This window comes from Castor canadensis, chromosome 1 (assembly GCF_047511655.1).
Source record: "Castor canadensis chromosome 1, mCasCan1.hap1v2, whole genome shotgun sequence".
NCBI classification, from domain to species: Eukaryota; Metazoa; Chordata; class Mammalia; order Rodentia; family Castoridae; genus Castor; species Castor canadensis.
In genome coordinates, this window is record NC_133386.1 from 179,515,062 (window position 1) to 179,522,251 (window position 7,190).

At 40.4% G+C, this 7,190-nt stretch overlaps 1 pseudogene; it reads right to left on the minus strand.

Moving 5' to 3' along the window:
• Positions 1-6,370: 6,370 nt before the first annotated feature.
• Positions 6,371-6,726, minus strand: LOC141421515 (protein LLP homolog pseudogene; annotated as a pseudogene).
• Positions 6,727-7,190: the final 464 nt, after the last annotated feature.

Consider the following 7,190-nt stretch of genomic DNA (forward strand, 5'->3'; position numbering starts at 1 on the left):
ATTAACTCCTTCTCTCAACACCTCTAGAAATGCCTCTAGAAAAGATGCTATCAATTTTTTTTGGTAGAACTAGGCTTTGAACTCAGGGCCTAATGTTTGCTAGGCAGGCGCTCTACCACTTGAGTCACTCCACCAGCTCTTTTTGGCTGTAGGTACTTTTTGCATTGGGTCTTGAATTTTTGCCCAGGGCCAGCTGTGGACCCCATCCTTCCATCTATGGACCCCATCCTTCCATCTATGCCTGCTGTAGAAGCTGGGTTCACAGGTAAATGCCATCATGCCAACCCAGGGTTGTTCATCTCGAAGGGCCACTGGCCCACTTTGGGGAAGTCGTGCCCAGTGCTGCCTTACACCAGGAAGCTCAGAGAGGCAAGGGAAGAGGAGCACTGTTTCTGGAATGCCCTTCCCTGCCTGGACTCTAAACTTGGGTGTATTATTGAGTTAATACCATTACTACAGGATTGATACAGTGATTCTCTCTGTTCTTACAGCCAAGGGAGCAGGTGCTGAGAAAAGTTATGCTGGAGAGAGGCTTAGCTGAAGTTACACTGAGCCAATAAGGGGTGGAGCCAGCATTTAAGCCTGGATTTGACTCAAAGCCTGGGCTGCCTCCAACTGGCTAAGCTCACCGAGAGCTCACTGCCATGGAGCAGAAGGTGCTCACAGAGAGAGAATCTTAGGGCAGTTCTGGCACCCTTGGGCCCCACAAAATCTGAGTGATCAAGTATTCTCATTTTTGTCATCTCTCAGAAAGTAAGTTATATATAATATATAGTATGTATGTATCATATAGAGAGAATATATTTTATATATAACGTGTGTGTGTGACAGCAAGAGAGAGAAAGAGAGAGAATAGTAAATATAGTAAACTTGAGATTTATAGCCTGACTTCTGGTCTGGTCTAGGTTCCACTACTTATTGACTATAACTTAGTGGTTATTTGATCTTTCTGTCCCTCAGTCTTCTCACTTTTAATATGGGGAAGAAGTTGGTCATAGTGATACATGACTGTAATCCCAGCACTCAAGAGTCTGAGGCAGGAGGATTGAGACTTTGAAGCCATCCTGGGTTATGTAAGCAAGGCCTTGTCCCAAAAAAGTAAAATAACATAATACGATGAAATAAAATGGGGGAAGAACAGTATTTACTTCACAGGGTCTTACAAGTTTTAAATGAAGAGGACTTTACAAACCACTTAGCACAGTAAGGCACCAGTGACTCACGCATGTAATCCTAGCTACTCAGGAGGCAAATATCAGAAGGATCTTGGTTCGAAGCCAGTCTGGGCAAAGCGTTCTCCAGACCCTGTCTCGAAAAACCCCCATCACAAAAAAAAAAAAAGGGTTGGTGGAGTGGCTCAAAGTGTAGGCCTTGAGTTCAAACCCCAGTACCACAAAAAAAAAAAAAAAGCATTTAGCACAGTGTGTCTGGCAAATAATAAGTGGTCAATTCTTTTCATTATGTAATTGTCTTAGTTTTCTGTTACTATAACTGAATACCACAAACTGAGTAATTTATTAAAAAAATAAAAGATTATCTAGCTCAGGGCTCTGGAGGCTTGCAAGTCCAGAGTAAGGTGCCAGTATTTGTTAAGCGTCTGACAAGGGCCTTCTTTCTGGGTCATAACACAGCGGAAGGTACCATGTGGCATGTCAGAGAGCAAGCAAGCCAGACAGAACTTGCTGTTGTAACAAAGCCACTCCTATGATAATCCATTAATTCATTAATCCGTCAATATATGAATAGAATAGTCCACGTGTGAAGGCAGAGCCCTCATGACCCCCTAAGGCCCCACCACCCACCTCCCAAGTTCTATTAACATAAGACTTTGGGAATTAAGCTTCCACCACATGAAATTCTGGAGACACACTCAAGCCATAGCAAGAATGATTAGGGAGCCAGCCAAAGGTTAGAGGTCAAAGCACTAAAGTCAGATGACCAGGTTCAAACACTGATTCAACTCAGCTACTCCTAGCCTTGTTGCCTTGAGCAAGTTATTTGTAAATTAAGGATAATGATACCTACGTTAAAGGGCTGTGGCAAGGATTAAGTGAGATGATTTATGCAACGTACTTAGCATAGTAATTTACTAGGCACATAGTAACTTCTTAATAACTACTGCATTCACTATTAACACTGTTGTTACAGTGCACGGGGAGGGAGGAAGGCAACCCACTGACAGTGAGGAGCCTAAGGAATAGAAGATGAGCGCCATCTGGTGGCCACCAGGAATAGCAAATGGCAACACCAAAGGAACCAGACTTCATTTTAAATGTCACGTTTGCCAAGTAAGAATTTCTAGCTCCCACTCCAAAGTCATGTACAGCCTCTAGAGGTTGATGCAGGAGTAAAAAGCAGAAAATAAAGGCAAAACATAAAAATCACTTTCTAAAGACTTCTCTAGGTCCCTAGTGAAATGCACAAGGCTGATAAGCTGCCAACTGTCAGGAAATGTCTCGAAGCCCATGAAGTGCTAAGTACAAAGTGCACAGAGTTCAGTCAGACACCTTATTAGCTGGATTAGCCTTGTGTTGGCCCACCACTTCACGGTATATCTCATCTCTCCAGAGTACAACTTTCTCATTTCTGCAAAGTAGCCTGGTGCCTCGAAAGAGAATCACACAACAGACCTGAGGTCAAGCCCAGCTCTTGCCTTCCTAAGCCCATGAAATCTCAAGATCCTCATCTATAGAATGGGTTCATAGTGCCCAGTAGGAGGAGAGATGGGTTCAGGTTCTGAGTGCCGACTTTGGTTTTCTGACTTTCCAATTTCTCTTCCATGGTTAAAATAATTAATTGGGAAGCCAGAAGACTGAAGTGACTCCAGAAATCTGAGTTTTCATGATACAAACTGAACCCCAACTCAGCATGAATGTCAGATTCTAGGAAATGAAAGTCTTTACCAATCAGAAACTGCCAACTAACTTCAGACTGAGAACTTTACCAATCAGAAGCCAACAAGTAACTTCTACCTAGGGACTTTAAAGCTACAGCTCCATTTTAACCAAATATTTTCTTTGCCTTGCCTCCATCTGCACCTTATAAAGTGCATCTCCCTTTATGCCCCTTTGGTCAAACCTAGAACCACATGCAGTTTTGTGCTGTCCCATTCATAAATCCCTTTTTGCTCAAGTAAACTCTTCAAATTTTTAATGTACATGACTTTAATTTATCTTTAGCTTATCGTGACTATATGAAAGACAGCAAAATAATCCCAATCTTGATGAATTGTTAAGAACTGAAGTATATAAACCACTGGACACGGAAGGCACTAAAAGATCACAGCTGTGGACACCCTTTATTGCACAAGTTTAAGTTGAATGAAATGATGTATGTGAAAGCTCTTAGCACAATGCCTGGCATACAGTAGAAACTGAATGTCGTAGATGCTGTGGGACGCAACCCATGACCTCCTAAAACCTTCCGCATGGAATGTTGACAGCCAAGTCCCCCTCTGGTCATTGTTGTCAACTGAAGACAGAAGACTTATGCAAGGTCACGCACAAGGGGTGGCCCACACCAAATGACTGGTCAATTTGTGAGTTTAAAAACCCAAACAACTTGTCTCATTAGAGTTAACTCTTCAGGGCCATTCTAGGTTTAGAACACCCAGAGGATAACAAAAACCTTTGTTTTGCCTAAGTCATACCCCAACATCTCCTCTGTACATCCCTGCCTCCTTCTCTTTCCCACAGACAGTGACCAGGAGAACACTCTCCAGTGATCCTCCACCACACAAATCAACTCTGTTTCCTCAGGGTTGTCCTGCAACACTTACATGTTAGCTTTTCTAGCTCTTCCCTAAGTCCTTGTCTCTTTCTCCCCCCTTTGTAAATTCATGGAACAACAATGCTGTCTCCCCTGCAAGTTTCATAGGACAAGAATAAAAATAACTGTGACAATAGAAGAAAACCTAATACCTCAATCTCACTTTCCTCCCTTTTATATTGAAATTAATTTCTACCTTGCTTCTTATCCCCAAAACTAATTTGACATAGATAAATGAGATACAAACATGGAAATGATGTAAATATTCTACAAAAATCTAAAGCATCAAAAAAGTATATTGAATCGACTGATGGTATGTGAATAATTATGATAGCCACCATTGATTGAATATTTAGTGTATGTCAAACACCGTGATAAATACATGGACTATATCATTCAAGTATCACAAGAAATATAAATGTAAATATCACAATTTTTGATTTGCCAAGGTAGTGTGGGCATTAAACCGAAGGGAGGCAGGGTTTACTTCTAGAAGTTTGACTCCAAAATAGACACACTTACCCACCTGGTGTATTGCCAATCAGAGATAACCAGGAGGTGCGGCTCTCTATTTCTTTGGTGAGTAACCCTTCATTGTGCAATAATTCTGAGTTCTAAAGATCATTACTCAGAGTAGTAGAAATTCTAATAGACATTCCAGGACCCAAGAGTCCTGAGCGTCACATGAATTGGTGGGAGTAGCCACCATTTTATGGAGACAGTTGACTCTTTCTAATGGTATAAGGAGACCATCAGGCCCAAGAGACTTCCACTACCTCTTCCAGCTCTAAATCTGATTTCATAGACCTTCAGGGTTCTGGGGCAGGAGGAGAGCATCTCCACCACTATTTGGAATTTGAAAAATGGTGTCTTCTATCCAGGGAAAGGAGCATATCTAAAAGTATTTCTTAGTTAAGTGCTGGCGGCTCACACCTGTAATCCTAGCTACTTGGAAAACTGAGATCAGGAAGATCACAGTTCGAGGCCAGCCCAGGCAAATAGTTCATGAGATCCCATCTCTAAAATAACCAGAGAAAAATGGACTGGAGGTGTGGCTCAAGCAATAGAGCTCCTGTTTCACAAGTGTAAAGCACTGAGTTCAAACCCCAGTCCCACCAAAACAAAAACCAAAAAAAAGAAGAAGCATTTATTTTTGGCTCTCTTAGAACCTTCCAACAGACAGACTAAAAACATACACTGCTGACTTTCCAATTTTCCAAGGGCCAAGCCTAAAAAATGAGGGCATTCCACACTGCGGAGTCATCAGGAATGAAGTCATAGGAGTAGAATGAGCCAGGAATGAGGACACTTTGAATAGTGAGAAAAATATGGCAGATTATTTCAGTTATCTATTAGAGCAAACAAAACAAACTTTCCCAAAACTTAGTGGTCTAAAACAGGGCCGCTAAACCATAGTCCGTGGGCCAAATTAAACTTGCTACCTGTTTTTGAAAATAGATTTTATTGAACGACAGCCATACCCATTTGCTTATGTGTCATCTATGATGGCTTTAATGGCAGAGTTGAGTAATTGCAACAGAAACTGTATGATCTACAAAGCCTAAAATATTTACTCTCTGTCCCTTCACAGAACAAGTTTGCTGACCTCTGGCTGTAACAAAAATTTTGATATCCTACAATTCTATGGTTTGACTGAGCTACTCTGCTGGCCTCTCCTGGGCTCACTCAGGCACCTGCATTAACCTGTGATAGAAGTGGGACTCAGCTGAGACCCCTGGGACAAGTGAGCATCTCTCTCTCTTCCTGGAGTCTTTCCTCCCCAAGAGGCTAAACTAGGCTTCCATGGCAGCTTTATAAGAGAACAAAGTCCCCACTCCCATGTACAAATGTGTGTCAAGCTGCTGATTGCATTATGGTTGTTTCTGTTCCATTGGTCAACACAAGTCCCCTGAGTAAGCTCAGAATTACCTGTTTGGAAGGGCATTACACAGGATGTGAGTACCAGGAGTGAGTCACTAGAAGCCATGCAGGTGGTCAACTTTTTTTTTTTTTTTTTTGGTGAATAAATAAGTGAAATATAGAAAATAAAGTTCATTTGTTTATTCACTCAACAAATATTTAAGAAGCTCTTACCACATGTCAGGCTTGATATATTGATTGCTTTTATTCAACAATTTTTTATACACAAAATATCTTTTGTTCTGAATCATACAAAATAAAAACATCAAGCAAGAACTATTTATAAGATCTGCTGATGTCATATTTTTAAATTACAGACTACATAATAGCTTTTTAAAAATTCGAGTTTACTTACTTTTTGTCAGTAGGTCATTTGTTTTGTCTTTATTGACTTTAATTGCCAAGTTGGAAGAAGTTATGATCATATAAATATGCAATAGGATTCTGATGTCTGGTACCTGGACATGAGACAGCATTCAACTAAAATATGAGTACAACTTTTACTCATCAAACAAAATACTTTATTCTTCTTCCCAAAATAAACTTAAGGAGTTATTTTGAGGGTTTGAATTGAAGAAAAAAGACTGAATTGAGTACAGTCTCCATGCAGTGGGAACTGAAATCAATGTACACATTCTAACTAAACATCTGTCCCATCAGCATTTTTCAAGTTTTTAAGGGTCTACCAAGCCAAATCCTTGGTTGTCTTTGCTTTGCTTTTCCCCTTTCCTTTCCCTTGCTTTGCCTTCAGTCTTTTTCTTGCCTCTGGTTCATCCATACTGTGTACTGTCCATGCTGGTCTAGAAGAGTCTTTTTGTTCCTCTTAATCTCAGTCTCCATTTTCATGTAATCTTTTTCATCCTTTCTGCATATTGCATTTTCTCTTGGTGATTTATGGGTATCACCACAGTTGCTATCTCTTGAACATCTTTTATTAAAATATCACTGTCTACTTTGAAAATACTTTGAGGCATTCTTTCTTCTTTTTTTTTCAGCAAACATCTTCCTTTTCCTCTTACTCCATAAACTTTTATACATGTCTTACCTGAGAAACAAATGCACACACCACAGACAGCACACCAGCCAGAAGCCCCCAACAATTTGAGTAACAGTCAGTTGGTGAACTGATTTTTGAACTAAAGTTGTGTTGATTTTCTTGCAATGGAAATATATTGTAAGCATTTTAATGCTTGCTGAGAATGTTCAGTCCAATATACTTAAAATCCTCACCAAAAAGAAGCCCAAAATAATTATGCCTTTATTGTGTCGTGTTTATGTGTGAATGAACTGGAAGTTTCTTGACTTGCTATCTTGAGATATACTTGAGGCAGTGTTAATTTGATCTTGCTTCAGACCTCAAGCTTCAGATAGGAGTCTCGATTCCCTTATAGTAGAACCACCTCCAGCAGGAAAGGGTCCTGGATTAGAGGACCCAATTCTACATTATAATCCTGACTCTATAAGCACCCCCTTTGTGTAACAAACTCAAGATTGTTTTTCTC